The sequence below is a fragment of the Natator depressus genome, chromosome 4, assembly GCF_965152275.1.
Source record: "Natator depressus isolate rNatDep1 chromosome 4, rNatDep2.hap1, whole genome shotgun sequence".
Classification (NCBI taxonomy): domain Eukaryota; kingdom Metazoa; phylum Chordata; order Testudines; family Cheloniidae; genus Natator; species Natator depressus.
Window position 1 is genome coordinate 139124267 of NC_134237.1, and position 23621 is coordinate 139147887.

The 23621-nt window shown below is 54.0% G+C and overlaps 1 long non-coding RNA gene across 5 annotated transcripts in view; it reads left to right on the top strand.

The window, feature by feature from the left end:
• Positions 1-23621, top strand: part of LOC141986917 (uncharacterized) — a 47711-nt gene that overhangs the window by 9110 nt on the left and 14980 nt on the right. For 2 of the 5 annotated variants that reach the window (XR_012639398.1, XR_012639397.1), the window contains exons 1-4: positions 6103-6340; positions 9471-9580; positions 18102-18258; positions 18887-19130. This is a non-coding gene — a long non-coding RNA (uncharacterized LOC141986917). Of the gene's footprint in view, positions 1-6102; positions 6341-9470; positions 9581-18101; positions 18259-18886; positions 19131-20031; positions 21086-23621 lie in introns of those variants that run through there. The other 3 variants (XR_012639399.1, XR_012639395.1, XR_012639396.1) reach the window with 3 other exon arrangements.

Here is a 23621-nt window from a genome sequence, read left to right on the forward strand (position 1 = left end):
GAGTCAATACCAACTGCTATAGAGGTCTTGAAAACATGCCTCACTGTGATAGACTATTATCCAAGAGAAGGTCAACAGGTGACTTGATCACAGTCTCCAAGTACTTACATGTAGAAGAGATTTCTGACAGCATTCTACCTTTTGCAGCTCTATATTCTAGCTGCAAAAGGTAGAATGAGATCCAATGGCTGGAAGGTGAAGCTAGACATATTCAGACTAGAAATAAGGTGCTCATTGTGAACAGTGAAGGTAATCAATCATCACAACAACTTACCTAGGGAAGTGATGGATTCTTCACCACTTGGAGTCTTTAAATCAAAACTAGATGTCTCTTTAAAAGATATGCTCTAGCTCAAACAGAATCTATGGGCTTGAAGCCAAAATTATTGGGCAAGATTCTCCAGCCTGTGCTGCGCAGAAGGTCAAACTAGATGATCGTATCGGGTCCTTCTGGCCTTAAATTGAAAAGGATCCCAAAGAGTGTTCAACTCTCCAATGACTAGCTCAGTCAGGTTTCTAATGAAACAAGCAACTCAGTGGTCCAATTTTAGAGCCTAACCAGTCCCTCTTGGGTTAGGCCTCCTGGCAGACATTGCTGCAATGCACAAGACTACCCAGAAGGCACATGTGGTTGGTATCGGCAAGCCCATCAATTTGGATATTATCCTAATTAGTTTAGCAAATTCTGCTTTCATTTCAGAACATGTGCTAGTGCTCCTCGCTGATTTATTTTGGCCAATTTCTCTCAGCTATGCAGAAGCAATTTACCACAGGAGCTTAGCACAGAGGAGGAAACAGAGCCAGAACGAACCACTGGCTTGGCAGCTCCCCCAGCGGCAATTTTTTCCTCGTTTAATTGAATTTGTTTTGGAGGGAGCAGCATCTCTGGAAAACCTAAATCCTGGGATTATCCTCGGGTCACGTATGGCACACACAGGAGCAATGGAATATTTACAGCCCTTACAATAGCTCTGACCTTTTCCAAGGCGCCTTTCTCCAACACTTTTCAATATGAAGAGTGACTATTTCTGTACCCCTGGGTATTTTCAACTGGGCAAGCTTTATGAAAAGCAGCAGTGGTTGTTTAATAGCTGCCACCTTCTTCAGAATAGGCCACAAGCTGTTAACAATTCCCTTTGGCGAAGGCTTATCATCACACCCTACTCAACAACTAAAACCATATTAAAGATTTCCCTGTGAGCAATTGCTGGAGTTGGGACGATATGAGGGGAGGTGAATTGAGATATGGTGATAAAGCCTCGGAACTCCAGTTTCAGACCCCACGGCCCCAAGATATCACGGCGACGTGGGCCACGGAAAAACCTAGACAGAGAGTCAAATCATATTGGAAAATAAAATTCAACAAAAGTTTGTGCCAGACATTCATATAGCAACAATGCTTTTCCGACAGACCTTTCTGCTACTGGTGCCTACCTGGAATAGGTCCAGGTGACAGGACCTAGGACACATGGTTAAGGGAAAACATATTGGACTCTTTGCCTTTCCTGATTATGATATAAATCAGATGCTTCAATGGGAAAGGTTAGGGTTTTTCAAATGCGTGCATAACGTTGGATTCCCTCCCTTTGATGGGGAGATTAAGAGCCGGTTAGGCCCCAGTTTCAGGCTCTGTTTAAAAATAGAATGTGAATTGATCTCTTTCCATTATTATTTGTATTTCAGTAGCATCTCCAAGCCTAACTGAGGTCCCAGCCCAATTGTGCTAGGTGCTGTACAAACACAGAGACAGTTCCTGATCCAAAGAGCTTACGGTCTGAAGAGACAAGACAGAGGAAGGGTGAAAGAGATGCACAGAGTGTCTTGCCCAAGGTCCCACAGCAAGTCAGTGGAAGATCTGGGGATAGAATGCCAGTTTTTTGCTTGGCTGTAGCATCAGTAATGAAACAGCCTGCAAGTGCCAGGGAACCAGAAACTGACCGTGCAGTGACGTGCTGTTAATATTCAACCTGGGCTGTGTGAGCTATGCAGAAGGACAATAAGGGACTGGAAAAATCTATTCATTTTCTTTACTCACTTAAACAAAACCCTCTTTTTTGTGACCACTGCCAAGGGACGAGCCAGCACCTCTGGGACAAGGTGATTCCATTAACGCAACTTCCTCTGGCAACATTTCGACTTTGTCCTTGAAAAAGTATAGAAAGACCAAGATTTTCAAAAGTAGGAACCTACAGTTAGACTCCTCAATCCACATGAAGTGGCCTCATTTTCAAATATGTGAAGCACCAGCATCCCCCACCAGAGTCAATGGGGGCTGTTGGGTGCTTAGCACTTATTTAGGCACCTAAATACAGAGTAAAGAGCCAAACTCTGGGCCCTTATTTGAGAAAATCTTGACCTATTTTTATTGATAGCATAACAGCGTGTAAGATTTGGTGTCACCTGAAACAGGATGGAATTAAGGGGCTGGAAACTAAGTGTATCCTCCCCTGGCAGAATTTTGTGAAAAATGTAGATTACTTTTTCATTCCAGCTGTAAATTAACCTGTGGAACTCTTTGCTACAGGATGTTGTTGAGACTTTAGGAAGAGTCAAAGAGGGATTGGATGTTCATATGGATAATAAGAATATCCAAGATTATAATACATAGTGCTTAAAAAAAAAAAGTATTGAAAGGGAGGTAAACCTTTTTCAGGGCTTTAAACCCATCTCCTATTATTAGAGATCAAGACAAGACCTTTATGGTGGCAGATTCACCCAGCGGGGGAGGTTTAGGTTGTATATTAGGAAAAACTTTTTCACTAGAAGGGTGGTGAAGCACTGGAATGGGTTACCTAGGGAGGTGGTGGAATCTCCTTCTTTAGAGGTTTTTAAGGTCAGGCTTGACAAAACCCCGGCTGGGATGATTTAGTTGGGGATTAGGTCCTGCTTTGAGCAGGGGGTTGGACTAGATGACCTCCTGAGGTCCCTTCCAACCCTGATATTCTATGATTCTATGATTCTCCCATATCTGCCTAGTGATGGGGTCCTTACACCTTCCTCTGAAGCACCTAGTGTTGGCCCCTGTCGAAGGAAGGATACTGGGCTAGAGGGACACTTGTCAGATCCAGTCTGGCTGTTCCCATGTTCCTGTGAGTCAAGAATCTCTCTCACACACACAATACATCCAGAGGAGAAGTCACGACTTCATAAAAGTTCATTCCTACTGCAACAGTATCTGCAAATGTAAATTCTAGGCGGCTCTATGGAGATGGCGTAAGTGGGGGGCAGGAGCAGGGGGGAGGGGGACACCCTGACATTAGCCCCCGTCATTCCTGCACAGCAAGCAGGAGGCTCCCGGGAGCAGCTCCAGGGCAGAGGGCAGGAGCATCACACGGCAGTGGGGGGAGGGACAGCTGAACTGCTGCCGCACAGGGAACTTAGGGGAGCGGGGAGCTGATAGGGGGGCTGCCGGCCCACCCTGGCTCCAAGACACCCCCCCCCCCCAGCTAGCTCCACCGGGCAGCTCTTCCTGCAAGCAGTGGACAAAGCAGGTGGCTGCCAAACCACGTTATAAGGGAGCAATGCGCAACTTAAACGAGCATGTTCCCTAATGGATCAGCAACGTAACAATGAAACACCATTAACTGGGAGGGCTTTAAGTGAGCAGTTATTGTACTTCATTAAGGGAGCATTTCCTGAGCGCCAGGCTTGGTTATTTTAAATTTCACACACACAGGGGTCGTATTATGCCACTCCAACCATGAAAGGATGCTCTACAAACAGAACGTTTCACACAAGAAAGTTCTGGGTTCAAACCCTGCTGTCAACCCAGATGGGGGCGGAGGGAAGGTTTCAGACTGGAAATAAGGCATATGTTTTTAATGGGGAGTGTAATTAACCATTGGAACAATGTACCAAGGGTCATGGTGGATTCTCCAAAAAGAAAAGGAGGACTTGTGGCACCTTAGAGACTAACAAATTTCTTTGAGCATAAGCTTTCGTGAGCTAGAGCTCACTTCATCGGATGCATTCAGTGGAAAATACAGCGGGGAGATTCATAGAGAACATGAAACAATAGGTGTTACCATACACACTGTCACGAGAGTGATCACTTAAGGTGAGCTATTACCAGCAGGAGAGCAGGGGGGGACCTTTTGTAGTGCCTTCTTGTGGCCTGCCAGGGCACAACTCCCCCAGCGGCATGTCTCTGTGAGGTGGCGGTGGGCCAAGGCCCACTTCCCACTAACGTCCAAAGGGAATCAGGAACCAAAACAATCCCACCACTCCAAGCAGGCTGGTCCAGCGAATGTTCGCTGGGACCCCACCCTTCTGTTCAGGGCTTGTCTCCAACAAGCTTCTGTGATCCCCCAGGCTCCGGTCGACCCCCCTGGTAGGAGCTCATCAGGCTGGCAGGCAAGTGCCGGCTCAGGGCTGCAACCAGGATTGTCTCCCACCAAAAGAAATCGAGCGCTGCTCTCCTTCCGGGTCAGCCCTGACCTGGGGTAGGTCGCCGTCTTTTAACATCCATCTCCGTGGAACGCAATCGGGTCCCAAGGCTCTCCCTAGCCCTCTCGCTGCCAGTGTGGAGCCGGAACCAGAGCCCCCCAGGGCGCGGGGCCAGCGGGCAGCCGGGGGACCCTTGGCGCGGGAGCTGAGGGAGGGGGGCGGGGTCAGGCGGCAGCTGGGGGACCGGGGGCCTGGAGAGGTGCCTGAGCCCCGGGCGGCGGGTCCTGCAGCTGATACTCAGCGCCCCCCCCCCCCAAAAAGTTCCTCCTCCCCCATTAGGGGGGGGCTGCCGCACAGCCTGGGGGGGCCTCTGCTGCAAAGCATGTTGTGTGCTTCTGACCGCAGCCCCGGCCACCTTCTCACAGTGACACCTGGGGGTGCTGCACCTCCAGCCCCCAACCCCTGGGTCCCCCAGTGAAAAGGAGCAGCCATTTTCTCTTGAGTGCAAACCGGCCCCCAGGATGCAGCCCGGCTCCGACTTGCCACCAGGTCAACCCCAGGGAAAAGGTCTGGAAAGTTTCTCATTCCAAACCGGCCACCAGCAGAGGGGGACGGGGACGGGAAGGGGCAGTGGGCCCAAGGGGGTGGGCTGGGCGAGGGGCGGGGTGTGAGATTGGGGAGGAGGGGGGGGATGGGCAGTGGGCCCAAGGGGGTGGGCTATGCGAAGGAGGGGGTGAGATTGGGAAGGAAGGGGAGGATGGGCAGAGGGTGGGGAGGGACCCAGCCCCCAGGGAGCGGGGCCCCCAGCAGCACACGGCTGACTCAGGGAAGCACATGGGGGGAGTCCTGGCTGCCAGTCCCAGACTCACAGTCCCACCCCATGGGTTTGTCATTGGTCCATTCGTGACCCGTCGCCCCGCAACTGGGTGACCCCTCCCCTTAGGTCCCGCCCCCCGTAAGGAGGGGCCGCCTCGTGCCCTCACAGGCCCCGGAACAGCCCTGGCCAATGAGCGATCGAGGAGGCGGGGACGAGATCGGGCCAATGGGAGCGGGCGGGGGCGTGTCCGGAGAGCGGGTCGCGCGGGGCTGTGGGCAGCGCTGTGGTGCTGAGCGCGCCGGGGAGCGGTGAGTCCGGGGGGCGGAGCCCCGCGCCCCGCCCGGCCCCTCCCCTTCCCCCTCATCTACCCCGCCCCCTCATGTGCCCCGGTCCCTTCTCGACCCCCCACCTTCCCCCTCATGTGCCCCGCCCCCGCCCCTTCCCCCTCATCTACTCCGCCCCCCGCCGGCCCCAGGCTCCTTCCCGCTCCCCCTTCCTATCCCGCCCCGCCCGCCTCAGTCAATTCCCGTCCCCCCTCACCTGTCCTGGTCCCCTGGCCCCTTCCTACCCTGCCCCCTTCAGTCCAGCCCAGCTACCCCAGCCCCCTCCCGCCCCACCCCTTCTTGTCCCCAGCTGCCCCAGTCCGTCCCCGCTGCCCCAGCCTCACCTGCCCCGCCCCAGTCTCCCTGCTCCCCTAGCCCTGCTCTTGCCCCACTTCCCCCACCTGCCCCAGCCCCCTTCCTGCCTCGTCCCAGTCCCCCAGCTCCCCTCCCACGCCCTGCTTCCCCCTAGTTGTTTCCTGCCTCAGCTCCCTCCTGCTCTGCCCCGACTCCTCTCGTCTGCTCCCCCTCCCTCTCCTTCTCCCCTTCCTTGCCTGCTCCGCTCAATTCTTCCCTTCCCCGCCCCTCCTTCCTTCCCACCCTTGTTCGTTCCTCACCCCGTCTTCCCTTCCCTTCCCTTCCCTGGGCATCTGTGGGGAGGGGAGTTTCCCCTGTGACACCAAGAGAAACTCTCTCTCCAAGGCAGGGTCGGTCTGTCTGCTGCGGGTTCCCTGCCTGGTTGCTGGGGAGGCTTTTCAGTGTGGTAGAGGCAGCTGGAGAGTGGGAAAGCAAAGCAAAGTTCATGCTGCAGCCTCCGGTAAGAATGCAGACGTGTGACCGCCAGCCCTGCTCTTCAGCTGGCTAATCTCCCCTGTCTCTGGTGGGTCTCTTGTCTCTGTAGGTTACCTGCTCCTTGTGGGTTCTGCAGGCAGCCGCTGGGCTGGAACTCATTGATTCAGCCGGAGCTGTGCTGAGCCTGGCTTGGCTGGGAGCCTCTCTCCCCACAATGAATATAGCCCTGCCAGGGAAATGTCTGTTGAGCTGCTGGGACAATAACTAGTGTGCCAGGGAAGGAGCAATGCAGCTGGGGCGCATGATGAGCTCTCCCCCTATATATTACTGGGTATTAAGGTCTGATGTTGTGTTTCTTGGTAGCCTGGCTGTAGAAGAGCTTGGGCGAGGGTGCGATGAGAGAGGGTTAAATGGAAATGAGTAGGAATTCTGGATCATTTAGGTACCCGAGATACAGGGAACGCCGGTTTTGAAGCCAGTGGGATTGGTAGTAGACATGGCCCACGGCAGAGTCTGTGTAGAAAGGGGTTCTATGGCATTTAGACAATTCTATCAGCACTCAAATGCTGCTACCTTACTGGTGAGTCTGGGGCATGAACCCTTAGTTCCTGCAGAATCTAAGCTTTTATTCTTTTGTTTAAATAGCCAAACTTTTCCAGGGTGCTGAGCTCCAGTGGAATTGGTGGGTGCTCAGTGCCTTTGAAAATGGTGCCCTATGTTTCTAGCTCTTCTTTTTAGGAAGAGAAAATTTCCCAGCATGACCTGATGCGGGGCTATCTGTGTGAATCTGGACAACTCCGGGGCACCTGGTGCTGCTCAGGGCTCTGCTAAGGGGCAGCAGAGAAGTGGGGAAGACCCTAGTGATTTTCACTGCAGCCTTTGGGAACTTAAGGTGTGGCTCTGAAACTGACAAGAATATGTCAAATTCATGCTTAGCACAGCTCTCAGCTGCTGCAGAGGCTGGTATTGGAGCTGTGTGGGAGGCAGAAGCTGCCCAAAATATGGAGCCTGGGGGAAGGGTAGAGTAGCAGACACCCTACCATGCAGCAGCCTCAGGAAGGGCAAGACAGCAATTCTCCCTTCTGGAGCTGGGGGTGTGTGTGAGACAGAGAGAGGAACAGGGGGAGAAATGATACTTCCTCATGTATCAGATGCCTATAGGCCAGATGCTGGAAATGAAAAACAGAGCCCGTGAACAGTACTCCTCTAGCCTTTGTTATGCAGGAGGTCAGACTAGATCATAGTGGTCTCTTCTGGCCCTAAAATCAATGAGTCTAGATGCACATTCAGCTAATTACTATACAAAATAATAAAACTGGGCCAATATTAACAGTAAAAGTCGCCCACTTCACGCAGACCAATAACTGTCCACTCTTGTCTACTCAGAAAACTTCAAACCTCACCCCACGGAGTAGGTCAGAATTGATATCCCCATTTAACAGAGTGGGAAAGCAAAGCACAAAGTGATGACATGACTTGCTTGAGGATACCTAACAAGCCAGTGACAGGACTCCTATCAGTGGGATCACTGATGGGGAGTTCATACAAGAATCAAGGGGCTGGGGGAAAAAAATAACAAAACCTCTTATGAAGAAAGACTGAAGAGCCTGGTATTGTTTACCTGAGAAAGATGATGAATGAGAGGGGACAAAAGTCTGTATGGTCTAGTGGAGGTAGATTGGGAGCGTCTGTTCTCTGTCTCATAACTCAAAAACAGAGGGACATTCAGTGAAATGAAAAGGCTGGAAATTCAAAAGTGATCAAAGGAAAGACATTTTCACATGGTGAATAATTAGCCTGTGGAACCCACTGCTACTGGATGCTGTTGAGGCTAAAAATGTAGCAACAAAAAGGGACTGGACATTTATATTGATAACAAGAATATGCAGAGCGATAATAGTTAATGCTCCTGTTTCAGGGCTTTAAGCTGATCTCTCACTGTTTAAGCTGGTGGCTGCTCTCATGCTTTTTCCAAAAATACTTAATTTAGCTTTAGGAAAAACAAATAAATATACACGGCCAAATCATTGTAATTTGTTTATTGCTAGCTGGCAAAAGTGATATTAACAAACATAGAAGTATCACTATTCACAGCAGACTTACTCAGCCCTGGCAACAAGCCTGGGGACAAATTAAGCCCTAGATGGGGTGAGGGGGGGAAGGGGTCCGGGGAGGCGCCAGGGGGAATGGGGAGGCAGTGGAGGGCTGGAGCCCAAAGCCCTGTGGCCAGAGCCTGCTGCCCCGCCACCCCAGGGCTGAAGCCCAAAGCCTGAACCCCACCGCCCTTGGGAAGGTGGGAAACTCACCAGCTGCCTGGTCTTCCAGCATTGTGCCCCAGGTATCTCCACAGGGGGAGCAGGGCCCAACCAATGCTGGTGGCCCCAGCAATCGACACCAAGGCCGGGCATCCAGGAGCTACAGGAAGGGGCTGCTATTTTGCCCCCGCCCCCCATAACAGTCCATGAGGCTGTGGCCGCAAGAAAAGCCCCTGGTGACCGCATTTGAGAACCGCTGGCCTTACACATTCGTTATGTAGAAACTGATGTTCATCTCATTGTGATGACAAAGAAAACCCACGGAGTATGAACTAGTGCTGCGTAGTCGTTCTGTGTCTGCAAGGCTGCTGCTTGTCTCTCTCCCAAGGCGCAGCAGTGCGGAAGGAGCAAGACACTGGGCAGTTACACTGCAGCTGTGAGCCCCAGGGAACAGTCAAGAATCCTGTCAGTTGCACTTAGCGGCTGCTTGGGCTAAAGCTGTGATCAGCAGTAAGGAGCGCTTCAGCTGTTCGCGCGGGGTGGAGGAGCTGAAAACAGAGGCAGAGGAGGGATAGGGTACAGGGTAAACTATCAAACCTCTTTTACCCCGTGTCTATTTCCTACCCCTCCCACATTCCAAAACTACCAGGGAGTCTTTTTTTGGGGGGGGGGGGGTCTTTTTCTCTTCCATCAACAAAAGAGGAGCCCAGGGCTGAGGTTGCTACTTGCCAGAGATTGATAGAAAAGGTGGAAACAGCTGTGCACTGTCCTTTGAGAAAGCCCTGGTAGGAATCTCCACATCCTCTCCTTTCCCAGGAGCAGGGGGGCACTGCGTTTCCAGGTCTCTAGAGGTCCGTGCCAGTTCCTTCCGTCCTGTCTAATACTGGCCTTTGTTTGCAGATGTCTTGCAGTTTTTTTCGGGCCATGTACTGATATGTCTGTGAACTCTGGAAGCTGCTTAAGCAGAGGTGATTGTCCTACAGGGATGTGTGTTTGTGAAATGCCTTGAGGTAAGGGGGATATTGCTCTTATTGGCTAGCATGTTTCTAAACACATGTGATTGCCCAGGGATGTAATGCCAGTGATGTGGGGCAAGGTTGGGCCCTTGTAGTTCAGAACACACAGACACAGTGAAACACATTTGAATGGACAGAGTTTAGATTGTGTTGTTTATGAATAATGATGACTGTGTTGGCTGAAGTGGTCACCTTCTCTCCAGTCTGGGAAAAGCTGACACTGGATCTACTGTGAGATTATCTAGAAGGGGGAGGAGTCATTTAGTTTTTGTCATCACCGTACTTGGCTGCTCATTATCGTGCTCAGCTAAATCTCTGCTCCCTGTTTGAGATGCAACAGTCTCCTTCCCCTGTAAATGTTAACACTGGAGGCAAGTCTCAGGTCTTAGACAGGATCATGGATAAGCCAGCTAGCTGGGCCACTGGGCTGGTGGTGGGGGTCACCTGGTCAGAGTGGTAAAGCAGGTCAAGCTGAGTCTCTGAGGCGGAAAGGGAAACCTGGACTTCCAGGGTACATCTACATTGCAATAAAAAACCTGCAGATCCAAGGGTTCAGAGTATCAGCCGTCTTAGTCTGTATTCGCAAAAAGAAAAGGAGTACTTGTGGCACCTTTGAGACTAACAAATTTATTTGAGCATAAGTTCCTTCTCCACTCTGAACTCTAGGGTACATGAAAAACCCCCTAAGCTTATTTTTCCAGCTTAGGTTAAAACTTCCCCAAGGTACAAACTTTTTTACCTTTTGTCCCTCGACTTTATTGCTGCCACCACCAAGCGTCTGACAAATATATAACAGGGAAAGAGCCCACTTGGAAATGTCTTCCCCTCAAAATCCCTCCAAGCCCTACACCCCCTTTCCTGGGGAAGGCTTGATAAAAATCCTCACCAATTTGCATAGATTAACACAGATCCAAACCCTTGGATCTTAAGAACAATGAAAAAGGAATCAGGTTCTTAAAAGAAGAATTTTAATTAAAGAAAAAGTAAAAGAATCACCTCTGTAAAATCAGGATGGTAAATACCTTACAGGGTAATCAGATTCAAAACATAGAGAATCCCTCTAGGCAAAACCTTAAGTTACAAAAAGACACAAAATCAGGAATATACATTCCATCCAGCACAGCTTATTTTATCAGCCATTTAAACAAAACAGAATCTAACGCATATCTAACGAGATTGCTGTGATGCAGCAGGGAGGGGGGAGTGTTTGACCTGGGAATGTGGCAGGGGGGGTTTCACTGCGGATGGGAGACTTGAGAGCCTGTAACCTGAGCCGGGAGCGGGAGGTAACACCTCTGCCTGGGAAACTGGACAAAGGCTGCAGGAGAGAGCCTGCTGGGGGGGTTTTGGTTTCAGTTTGGTGCTGGGTGGTGGAATGCAGGGAACCCCAGGGCTGGGGTCTAAGCTCGCTGACCCCCAGAAGGGCTTGACTGAGGGGTCCTGGTGGTACCCACAAGCTCTGTTTTAGACTGTGTTCCTATTGTCCAATAAACCTTCCGTTTTACTGGCTGGCTGAGAGTCACAGTGAATCCCAGGAAAAGGAGTGCAGGCCACGGACTCCCCCACACTCCGTGACAACTGGTGGCAGCGGTGGGATGTACTGCATCCCGTGAACGGCGCTTCCTGCAGTAAGTGACTGGGAAATAGTAAAACGAAGGGGGATTGATGGGGACCAGGCGTGCTGAAGATTCAGAGAGAGACAGTTTCAGGGGGCGGTTAACCCCTGGGAGTATGTGACCAGAGAGAAGGACTTTTGCAGTAACAGGGTCCCCCGGGGGATTGCAGTGAGCGGTCCCAGGGGTGGAGAAGTCTGCAGCTCAACCCTGGCAAAGAGGTGGTGACCTCAAGAAGTACTGGCACCCTTGGGGTTCTTCCTGGAAACTGTGGAAAGCTGCACAGGCCTGCGAGTGGCCAGCAGTGAGATGTACGCTAAACGCTTTAAGAGCGACCTGGTGGAGCTGTGCAGGCAGAGGGGGCTGCACATTGGGAGGTCCACCAAGGAACAGCTGATTGCCCAGTTGGAGGAGAAGGATCACTTGGATGACCAGATTCCTGTCCCTGAGGGAAGCCGCCTGGTAGACGCAGCGTGGGCCCTGGGGCCTGACCGGGTTGGGAGGGTTCAGACTGCTGCCGAGGACATCCCCGCGACCCTTCCTACCTATGGCTGGGGAGGGGTTGGGGGAAGCCCAGCGAATACCGAGGGCACCCTGACCCTGGCAGCCAGCAGGGGATCCTCCTGGCGGAGCTCCCCATCCCTGGTGCGGAGGCGGCTGGAATGGGAGAGGGAGATGAAAATGAGGGAGCTGGAGGATCATGAAAAGCAGCATCAGCATGAGCAGGAGGAGGAGGAGAGGCAACGTCAGCATGAGCAGGAGGAGGAGGAGAAAGAGGCAGCATGAAGAGAAGCAGAGACAGCATGAGCTGGAGCTGGCCAGGCTGAGGAGCAGTGGGGCCCCGGCTGCAGTGAGTAAAGGGGGACCCAAGACTGCAAGGAGCTTTGATAAGTGCTCCCTGGCCCATCGTAAGGAGGGGGAGGACATAGATAGCTTCCTGACGGCCTTTGAGAATGCCTGCGAGATGCACAGGGTTGTCCCTGCCGACAGGCTCTAGTTTCTCACCCCCTTACTGGACCCCAAAGCCGTGGAGGTGTACAGGCAAATGAGAGGGGCAGAGGCAGGGGACTACGAACTGTTCAAAAAGGCCCTGCTCCATCAGTTTGGGCTGACCCCCGAGATGTACCGGAGAAGGTTCCGGAGTCAGTGTAAAACGCCTGAGGTCACCTACCTACAACTGGTCAACCGAATGCAGGGATATGCCCGCAAGTGGACAGCTGGGGCCCAAGCTAAAGAGGACCTGCTGGACCTAATCGTACTGGAGCAACTGTATGAACAGTGCCCTTCCGACCTGAGGCTATGGTTGGTGGACAAAAAGCTAGAGAACCCCCAGCACGCAGGGCAGCTGGCCGACGAGTTTGTGAACAGTCGGTCAGGGGGTAGCAGGGAGGAGTCCCAAAAGAACAGGCCCCCCCGATGCAGAGAGAGAGAGAGTCACCATGGGACCTCCCAGCGGGGAAATATGGAGAACCCCCTCCCAAGGGGAACGCCTGGCGTCAGGACCATCCGACCCGCTCGAGGGGACCAACGTGACGTGAGCTGCTATCACTGTGGCCAGAGAGGCCACGTACGGACCCAGTGCCCCAGGCTCAGGGACAGACTGAGCAGACCCAACCGACCCAGGGTTAACTGGGTAGGGACCCAGCTGGACGAGGGGCAGACGGCCCAGGCAAGGGGGGTTGCCAGCTTATCACCTGCTCAGGAGGGAAGAGTACCCCAGGCCAGCTCCTCCGGAGGGCTGGATGCTCTGGACTCGGGGTTCTCGGTTTACAGGGTGGGCGCGGGGCTGTCCCTCTGGAGAGAGTGCCTTGTTCCCCTGGAGGTGGATGGGAGGAAGGTCAATGGATACTGGGATACAGGCACAGAGGTGATGCTGGCCCAGCCTGAGGTGGTGGCCCCAGATCGGGTGGTGCCCAACACCTACCTGACCCTGACGGGGGTGGCTGAGACCCCATTCAAGGTGCCTGTGGCAAGGGTACACCTGAAATGGGGGGCTAAGGAGGGCCCCAAGGACGTGGGGGTGCACCACCATTTGCTCACTGAAGTTTTGATGGGGGGAGACCTAGAGAACTGGCCAAGCAACCTCCAGACCGCCCTGGTTGTGACCCATAGCCAGAGCCAGCAAGGGGCACTGCGCCCTGACCTTGGGAAGGGTACCACACCGGAGGCGCAGGACCCTACACTGGTGGGGAGGGAGCGCCGAGGGGCACAGCCCAGAGAGGCTGTGGCCTCAGACCCGGCCAATGAGAGGGAACCGGTCCCCATCCCTTCCCCAGCCACTGGGTTCCAGGCCGAGTTGAGGAAAGATCCCTCCTTGCGGAAGCTCAGGGACCTGGCCGACCTCGGTGTGGGACGGAGCATGAGGAGAGGTTGCCAGGAAAGGTTCCTGTGGGAGAAGGGGGTTCCTGTACCGAGAATGGGCTCCCCCAGGGGAAGTGGAGTCCTGTGGGATCAGGAGGCAGCTGGTGGTCCCCCAGAAGTATCGCCGCAAGCTCCTGTCCCTGGCCCATGACATCCCCCTCGCAGGGCACCAGGGAATCTGGCGCACCCGGCAGAGGTTGCTACAGAACTTTTACTGGCCCGGGGTCTTTACCGCTGTCCGGCAGTATTGCCGATCCTGTGACCCCTGTCAGAGGGTGGGGAAGGCCTGGGACAAGGGGAAAGCAGCTTTGAAACCTTTGCCCATCATAGAGGAACCTTTCCAGAAGGTGGCCATGGACATAGTGGGACATCTCAGCAAGACGACCTGGTCGGGGAAGAAATACATTCTGGTGGTGGTAGATTTCGCCACCCACTACCCTGAGGCGGTGCCCTTAGCTTCCATTGAAGCAGACACCGTGGCAGATGCGCTCCTGACCGTTTTCAGCCGAGTGGGGTTCCCCAAGGAAGTCTTGACAGACTAAGGGTCCAACTTCATGTCGGCCCTGCTCCGGTGCTTATGGGAGAAATGTGGGGTCCGGCACAACTGGGCCTGAGCTTATCACCCCCAGTCCAATGGGCTGGTGGAGAGGTTCAATGGGACACTAAAGATGATGCTGAAAACCTTTATGAACCAGCACCCGCAGGATTGGGACAAGTACTTACCTCACCTGCTGCTCGCGTACAGGGAGGTACCCCAGGAGTCTACCAGATTTTTGCCTTTCGAACGGTTATATGGAAGGAAGGTAAGGGGCCCCCTGGACCTGATGAGAGACGAATGGGAGGGGAAGGCCACTCCCAATGGAGGGTCAGTGGTGGAGTATGTCCTGATCTTCCGAAAGAGACTTCCTGAACTCATGGGCCTGGCCAGGGAGAATCTGGCCAGAGCCCAGAGGAAGCAGAAGGTCTGGTATGACTGCACGGCGCGGGCCCGTGCCTACGCCACCGGGGATCCGGTGATGGCTCTCATCCCTGTGAGAAAGAACAAACTACAGGCCACCTGGGAAGGCCCTTTCAAGGTTGTCAAGCAGCTCAATGAGGTAAACTATGTGGTGGAGCTGTCTAACCGGGCGCACCACCGCCGGGTGTACCATGTGAATATGATGAAGCCATATTATGCCAGGGGGAATGTGGTGTTAGCTGTGTGTGGTCAGTGGGAGGAGCAGGGAGATGACCCTTTAGTAGATCTATTCCCTGGGACCAGAGCTGGTTCCCCCCTGGAAACAATCCCCCTCTCGGATCAACTAACCCCTGCCCAGCAAGCTGAGGTCAGGGGGGTGCTGCATCCGTCCCGACAGCTGTTTTCCAACCAGCCTGGACGCACTAATCTGACTGTCCACTGGGTGCAGACAGGGTCGCACCCGCCGATAAGATGCTCCCCCTTCCGAGTCACAGGGAAAACTGCTCAGGACCTGGAAAGAGAGGTCCGGGACATGCTGGCTTTGGGGGTGATCCAGCCATCTGCCAGTCCTTGGGCCTCGCCGGTGGTGCTGGTCCCCAAAAAGGACGGGTCAGTCCGGTTCTGTGTGGACTATCGGAAGCTCAATGCCATCACTGTATCGGATGCCTACCCCATGCCCAGGCCTGATGAGCTCCTAGACAAGCTGGGAGGAGCTCAATACCTTAGCACCATGGATCTTAAAAAGGGCTACTGGTAAGTGCCACTGGATGCAGATGCCTGGCTGAAATCGGCCTTTATCACCCCTCTGGGGCTCTATGATTTCCTGACCCTACCTTTCGGCCTCAAGGGAGCGCCGGCCACCTTCCAGCGCCTGGTGGATCAGCTACTGAAGGGGATGGAGAGTTTGCTGTGGCGTATATTGATGACATCTGTGTCTTTAGCCAGACCTGGGAGGACCATGTGTCCCAGGTTAGACAAGTCCTGGACCGACTCCAGGAGGTGGGGCTGACCATAAAAGCTGAGAAGTGCAAGGTGGGGGTGGCTGAAATATCTTACCTGGGCCATCGGGTGGGGAGCGGCCGCCTAAAGCCGGAACCAGCTAAGGTGGAGGTGATCAGAGACTGGCCCGCTCCCCACACCAAAAAGCAGGTCCAAGCCTTTATTGGGTTGGCAGGATACTATTGAAGGTTTGTGCCCTGCTTTAGCACCATAGCCACCCCCATCACTGAGCTATGCAAGAAGGGGAAGCCAGACAAGGTGGTCTGGACCAAGCAGTGCCAGGAGGCTTTCCAGACGCGGGAGGCGGCTCTGGTCAGTGGCCCAGTTCTGGCAAACCCAGACTTTGACAAGCCCTGTATGGTGTTCACCGATGCCTCAGACATGGGACTGGGGGTGGTGTTAATGCAGGAGGATGAAAAGGGGGAGAGACACCCCATCGTGTACCTGAGCAAGAAGTTGCTACCCCGGGAGCAACACTACGCGGCCATCGAGAAGGAGTGCCTGGCCATGGTGTGGGCCCTCAAGAAACTAGAGCCCTATCTCTTCGGGTGACACTTCACCGTGTACACCGACCACTCTCCCCTGACCTGGCTGCACCAGATGAAAGGAGCCAACGCCAAACGCCTGAGATGGAGCCTGCTCCTGCAGGATTATGACATGGACGTGGTCCCCGTGAAGGGAAGTGCCAACATGATAGCGGCTGCGTTGTCTCAGAGAGGGGACACTGAACTTCCCCAGGTCACTGGTCAGAGTGACCCTGCTCAGTTCAGTCTCGAAGGGGGGAGAGATGTGATGCAGCAGGGAGGGGGGAGTGTTGACCTGGGAATGTGGCAGGGGAGTTTCACTGGGGATGGGAGACCTGAGAGCCTGTAACCTGAGCCAGGAGGGGGAGGTAACACCTCTTCCTGGGAAACTGGACAAAGGCTGCAGGAGACAGCCTGCTGGGGGGGTTTTGGTTTCAGTTTTGGGCTGGGTGGTGGAACGCAGGGAACCCCAGGACTGGAGTCTAAGCTCCCTCTTCCCCCAGAAGGACTTGATTGAGGGGTCCTGGTTGTACCCACAAGCTCTGTTTTAGACTGTGTTCCTATTGTCCAATAAACCTTCCGTTTACTGGCTGGCTGAGAGTCAGAGTGAATCCCAGGAAGAGGGGTGCAGGCCCCGGACTCCCCCACGCTCTGTAACACCCCCCAAGTGCTCTGAGCTGTGAACTCAGCTGACGGGAGGAATCCACTTGCACAACTCATCTTCACGGAGGGAGGGCAGAACAGCCAATGTCTTTTGTCCTCTTTAATGTCCCATAATGGTCTGTCTGGTGTCAATGCGCCTTCCCTGTTGGGCAGGACGTAACACCTTCTGCTGGAGAACAGCACTTCACACAAGTTACTGTCTCTCTCCAGTCTGATGATTTACACGGTCACAGAGGCTCACAATACAACCACTCAAGTAGTAACATCTGTATTCCCTATTGTAAGGTATGTCAGCCTAATGCGGAGAGCAACTCACAAGTATTCAATAAAGTCTCAGCACTAAACACCTTCTTATATCCCTAATCCCCCGTTTTAACAATACTAACATACAGCTGAGCCAGACTGATTTCAGCCATGTATTTGTCAGTGTTCAGCTGAGACATGGGGATCTTGGCATGAGCTGGTCTGCTAGCGTCACAGACCCTATCCAGAAGTACTGAGAAAGGAGGCTGCAGGGGATAGGATCAATGCCTGGAATGGGCCCATAACTCAAGGGAAGCAGTCTCTGTCAGTTAGGGACTGGAGGAAAGGACAGCAACCAGATTCAAGGGGAGCAGTTGGTGTCCCAGGAATGAGAGGTCCTGAGGAAAGAACAAAGAGCATGGTAGAGGAGGAGGAGATCTTAAACACAGCAGCAGAGAAACAGGTCTGGTGGTAGCCAAATTCTGGAGGGAAGATCTAACGGGGCAGCAAACTGGCTGGGATTTCCTACATTGGCTTGAACACTGGTGCAGGACATCGCGATAGACTGGAAGGAGGACACTGTCACTCAGGAAGGGGTCGGATGTTAGGGGACTCTAGCCAGAGGGCCAGGTCCCAGTGGCTGTATAATAGAAGGTTAAACTGGACTATACGTTCAGCTGCTCAGTGTTGACATGTGTAACATGCCTTATCAGCGCACAATGGCCACTCCTGGCAGTACATTACATGACCATACAGAGAACACGTCCCGGTGTGTCCCTCTGGGAAGGAAGCCCGGGAGCCAGTCCACATCTGGTACAAGTGCCTCATCAGCAACCTGCCCTGTACCAGCCATACATGACAGGCAGGAGCCAGTCTAGAAAGCCACAAGAGGGCACTCTGGGGCGGGGCAATATAGCACAGGGAGGGGGTGTGCATTGGGCCGCATGTACATCTTGTAGGGCCCTGATTCGCCACTTCTTTTTGAAGAAAAAGCACTGTTCCCTGTTAGGGTGGGGAGCGGGAACGGAGACATCGCTCCTACAGATCCCGCAGCTGGGTGGAAGAAAACTGGGTTGAGCCTCCCGACCCTGACCCTGACCAGTGTCTCTTTCCCTGCCCGCTTTATTCCTCCTACCGCTTGTTTTCCACACCAGGTCCTGCCATCGCAGCGAGAACGCCCACGCGTCCCATGGCATCGGCAGGAAACAAACTAGCACGTGATGTAGCCGTTTGCCTGCTTGGAACTGGGCTGAGAACCTCCCCCGTCCCTGGCACCAGCCAGGGCCCTGTGTTGCTTCTTTATCGCAGCAGGTGAATGCTGACGTCCCTGGAAACAAGGGGGCTAGTCGATCTGATTTTCTTACTCCCCCGCCCTTTCTGGTTCGTTGGCGTAGGGTTGGCCATGAGTGCTTGGCTGCAGGGCTCCCTCTCTTTGCCTGCGTCGGATCCACACCCACACATGCTTTCTACCTCACACCTACGTGTCCGCTGCTATTTCACATCCCCACCCTCCTGCTCCCGACTTTTGTTCCTCTCCTCCCGCGCTCAGCGTCCTGCTTGCTGTCCTGCAGCCCCGAACGCTGCTCTCCTGTCCTTCGAAGCCCTCCTTGGTATCCCCCTCCCGAGTGGCTGCCCTGTGTCTTGTCTAACGTAGACGGGCTTTTCGGAGCTGGGGGAGGTGCCTTTACGTTTCTGACACACCATGTGGGGAAAGATTTGTGTGACGATCGTGCTAAGAATTGATGGAATAACAATGACCATAGAATCCCTCCTCTGAAATGTGCTGGTTTTGGCGTTAAAATATTTCACTGCCCAAAGCCCTCACCTGGGACCCCGACCTTCTCCCAGGCGACTTTATGGCCGTTTGGCACAGGAACGAGGTGATCTTTCTCCTGGCCGGTTGTTACTGACACATTGTATTTGTCTCTCCGTGCTTCAGGGCCTGTCAGCTCATGTGACTGTCCAGAACCGCCCCAGGTGCTGAAAGTAATTATGACCACGGATGAAACCTATCCACTTTCCACAGACCCATCAGCTTGGTTGGTGAGAGCATCCCAGGGTAGCTCTGGTAATTCAATCAGAGTCTGTAATTCGCTAATGGGCAGGATCGATTCTGGGCCGCAGCCGAAAGGGGCTTTGTTTCCATCGCCCCAGCCCTTTGCCAGCTGGCAAGCTGCTGCCAGGTGAGAATGACAGAACTTCACCCCTGGCATATTCCTCTGTGGCAGAGCAGAGCGCGCCTTGCTGGAGCCTGTCTGGACCATATTCCCCAGGGCCGGGCCAGGATCCTTCCATACAATCCAGGCTCCAGGCCTTTGTCCAGCCTTAAGCGTCCCAAGTGATGGGGGACTATTCCACAATCTAGCACAGAGGACCCCAAACTGTGGGGTGGGCCCCCCTGGGGAGGGCATGGAGAAACATTTGGAGGGCACGACGGGGTCTGGGACAGCCCCCACAGGGGGTGTGGAGGGAGCGCCACCCAGCCCCACTCTGCTCCCAGCTCTGCTCTGGCCCCATCCGCGGTTCCCGGCCCCATGCCCGACCCCATAGCCTCAGCCCCGGACCACAGCCCAGCTGTAGCTCTGCACCAGGCCCTGGCCCCGGCCCCAGTCCAGCCCCCAGTTTCAGCCTCTGGCCGCAGCTCCATTCCCAGCCCCAGTCTCAGCCCTCTTACCCCTGTCTGTGTCTCAGGGGGGTGGGGGGAGGAAGAGGGTATTGAGAGGGGTAAGGGGGGCCATGACCCTGAAAAGTTTGGGAACCACTGGTTTACCAGATTTCACTGTCCGAAATCAAAGATGCTTTAGGCGCACTTCAGCCTCTTTAGCAGATCACTTTTCTCTGAGGTGCCTGGAGCACATGAGCCCTGAAGAAACATGTCCTTGAAGGCAGTGGCCTTAACGGGGAGGGCTTGGATTGAGGCATGTTTCCATGGGGACTGTTGTGATAATTGGACTGACAAATTGACCCTAATGGTGAGCTCAGTTGTAAAAAGTCTATGAAAGTTCACGAGATGTCACCATAACCTATAAAGGCAAGTGTTGATGGACAGTAGGGCCAGTCGTGTTCAGTAATGTGTGTTATAAGCAGGTGCACAAGAACTGGCCAGAGAGACTGGATTAGCCCAGATCAAAAAGAGACCACATTGTGATAACTCAAGGACAGTGGTGTTGAAACCATGCTGGGTAAAAAGAGAAGATATGGACCTGGAAATGAATAGACCAGCATTGATGTGTCGGATATTAGGCTTCACTGGTGGACAAAATAATGAGGGGCCAGGCTATTCCACCCACCATTCCCTTTGTGAGTCCTTCAAGAAAGAGACTTTGGGGAGAGATTAGGGAAGAACAGATGGAGGCTACTGGAGTGAGTGTCACCATCATGGCTGCCACCCCCACTGTCTCCTGGGACCCTGGGCCTTTGTCCTCCTGATCCGGAGGGATGTCATGGCCAGCCCGGGCCAGAGAGAGGGACCCAGATGATATCACCACCTCTGCTGGCTCCAGCTGAAACCCAGCCACCACCTGGGATGAAACGGGATCTGACTTTAACAACAGTTCCAATCCATCTCAACTCACTTCTCTTTCCCCTCAAGGATGGTTATTAGCATCTTTGGCAAGTACTAAGAGACTGTCAGTCAAGGGGCTTTTTCCTTCTGAAAACTCTCTCCAGCTAAAGGCAAATGGAGCAAGGGATGGTGTTAAAATCAAAGCCTGACTCAGTACTTTCCATTTCAAATGCTTTCTCTGGTTTTCTTTCTTTTCTGTATAATAAAAGGGCAGAAGGATTTTTAGTAATGTGTTTGCCCTGCTCTGAAGCAGGCTGAAGTCTGTGTACCAAACCTCAGACCTTATTTACCACTGTTTAATGTTGGACAGCGACTGGGTTATATTAACAGCTTTGGCTCATTTAATCCATCTAAATAAATACAACAGGGCCCTCTGCTGAGATCGTCTTGATATGGCCAGCCTTGGCTGAGGTGCCCTTACCCAAGGAGGTCTTAAAGGAAGACCTTTCACTGACAGGTCAGTGGAGAAAATGTACAATAAAGCCAACTTTAAGTATTCTCCATATGAAAAATGCTGGCACAGTTTCCTTCCAAAACGCACATTCGTCCTGCTGGAATAAACCCAGAAAAAGAAGCACAACCAAGTTTGTGTCAAATTTCCTTCACAAAAGTCTCCAGTGGGCCAAAACCAAGCCCGGGGAAGTGAAGCCCCAAAGGAATTCTGTTTGAGAACATTGCGAGCAAGTGAAAATGTGACTCAGAATGGAACGGGCATCTCCTGCTTAGCCGTAGTGCAGTGGTCCCCAAACTTTTCACGGTTGTGCTCCCCCCAACCATCTGCACCCCTCCCCCCTCGGGGCTGGGACCGTAGCTCTGGGGGGGAAGGGTGTGCAGACAGCAGTAGGGGGGCTGAGGCTGGGGCTGCAGCTGGGTGGGTCTGGGGCCGGACCAGGGCTGGGAACCGAGCTGCAGCCAGGGGCTGGAGCCCGGAGCGGAGCCGCATTTGGGGGCGGGGCCGGAGCAGAGCTGGGGGCGGAGGGGGGCTGGGTGACACTCACTCCCCCCGGGTGCTGGCAAGGCCCCACCACACCCCACTGAACATTCCTCTGCACCCCCCCTAGGGAGGCACACCCCACAATTTGGGGACCACTGCCGGAGCGTTAGCACCAAGGAGTTGTGTTGATGCAGCGACCATGCTCCGGGGAGGGACACTAGGAGTTTACTCCCTATGTTGGCCTCAAGACGTTGATAGTGTTCGTCTAATTCTGTAAAACTGGCCCATTTCCAGGTTTGCTCAGGGAGTGAGGGGCAAGGTGAGCCGCCAATTAACTGCGCAGATGCCATATACTGCGCGTGTTGATCACCCCTCCCCGCTCCTCTGCTATGGAGCATCCAGGCTGCGCGGGGCATCTGGCACCTGTTGAACACCGTGCTGTCTGAGGATGGCTTGATCAAGCAATCCCACCGTCCCACGTGCTCTGTTGGGACGGCAAGCTGGCCCGCGCCGTTCCGCTCAGTGGCGCTGTTTCACACGGGGAGGCAGTTTTACAAAGTGTCCTGTAAAATAAGATCTCGCTCATTCTCCGTTTGCCCAGACATGGCCTCCCTCCCCCAAACCTCCTGCACACGCCCAAAACACCCAGCGCTGCAGGTTCCAGTCACTTTATCCATTAACCCCCCTACTGTAGCAGTCACAAAGGGGTTAATGGATGGAGTAATTACTCCCCCAGCTGTGACTAAGTAGCTGCCTCCCTGGGAAATATGGTTCTCAGGCAGCGTGGGGCAGCAGCCGGAGAGGCTGGGGACTATCTCAGGGAGGTTCCTTGTCAGTATCCTGGAAAGGAGCCACCCAAGAAGCGGACCCAGAGGCCCGCCCTGCAGAGTAAAGGGTAAGACTGCTGGGCTGTAGCAAAAGGATGTTTCTTTCCCTCCTACAAGGTGAGGAGGAGAGTCCTGGTTGCCGGAGGCCCCTGTTGCCAGGCCATAGAGAGACTGCTGGATAGAGTGAAGGAGACCCGGCAAGCTGGGAGACTGGGCTGTGGAAAGGCCAGGGTGTCCTAATGAGCCCTTAGATAAGGAGAGGAGGAACGGCCCCCTTCGCACACCAGCACCAGAATGTAGGGGAAAGGAGAGGAACTGTGATGGGCTGGTGGACTTTGTACCGCTAATGTCGGGATGATGTTACATTCACGAGGGAGGCGTGTAGCACCATGCGGTGGGTGGCACTCACTGGCGGTCTAGGTCTCTAGTCACCCGGCCTCTAGGGTCTCTCACTAGCCACCATCTTGTGCCCTGGCAGTCCGCCTTTTGGTGGCTGACAACCCAGCCTGCCGCTCAGGTCCCCAGTTAGCCATATCCCAAGGAATACGGCAGATCCGCACTCTGCCGAAGGGCAGGCATGGCGGGGAAGCACCTTCAGTCTGTTCAGTGACCCCTGCAGGTGGCCAGTCCCAGTTGTGCAGTTTGCAAAGTCTTTATGCTCTCGGGGTTTCCCCAAGGGGGCGTCCGGAAGAGAAGGTTCTTGTATGCTCCGTAACAAGGCGGTTGGTAGAGGAGCCCAGGGCCTCCACTGAGGTCCTGCCCAGGGCCATGTGAGAAGCTACAATGTCCAGCCCCCGGGAGTGCTTTATGGCTGCCTCCCGGGGCTGCTTCCTACCACTCCCTGCTCCACCAAAGTCTTACAGTTTGATGCAGTAGCAAAGAAAAGGCGAGGAACTGGACCCTCAGCTGCCCGAGCACACCAGGCAGGCAGAAGTTCCTCCTAAGGAAGGGTTTCTGCAGCACCCATCTCCAGGAGCTCTCAGGGTCTGTTGCTCTCCCTGCCGTGGCAGGTCCCTTCTGAGATGTCTGTCTCCCTTCTGAACAACACCTTCAGCTGTGGCATCCTCTGCAGGTGGGGATGGGCAGGGCCGGCTGGACCCAGACTTGCTCCTTAACCCCTTCAGATCCAGTGTGGGGTTTACACCCTCCAGCACATACTGTTAAGCTAAAATGTGTCCAAAACGGGGTGGAATGCCAGAGCCGCAGTGTCCTGCACCCTGTCCCCAGAAGCATTGGAGCTGTGCTATGGGATCACAGGTGGCCTGGCTGTGGTCGTCCACGTGCAGTGGAAGCAGAGTGTGATGGGCTCCGGGAGGGCTCCTGCAGCAGGGGCGTTGGGTCAACAATT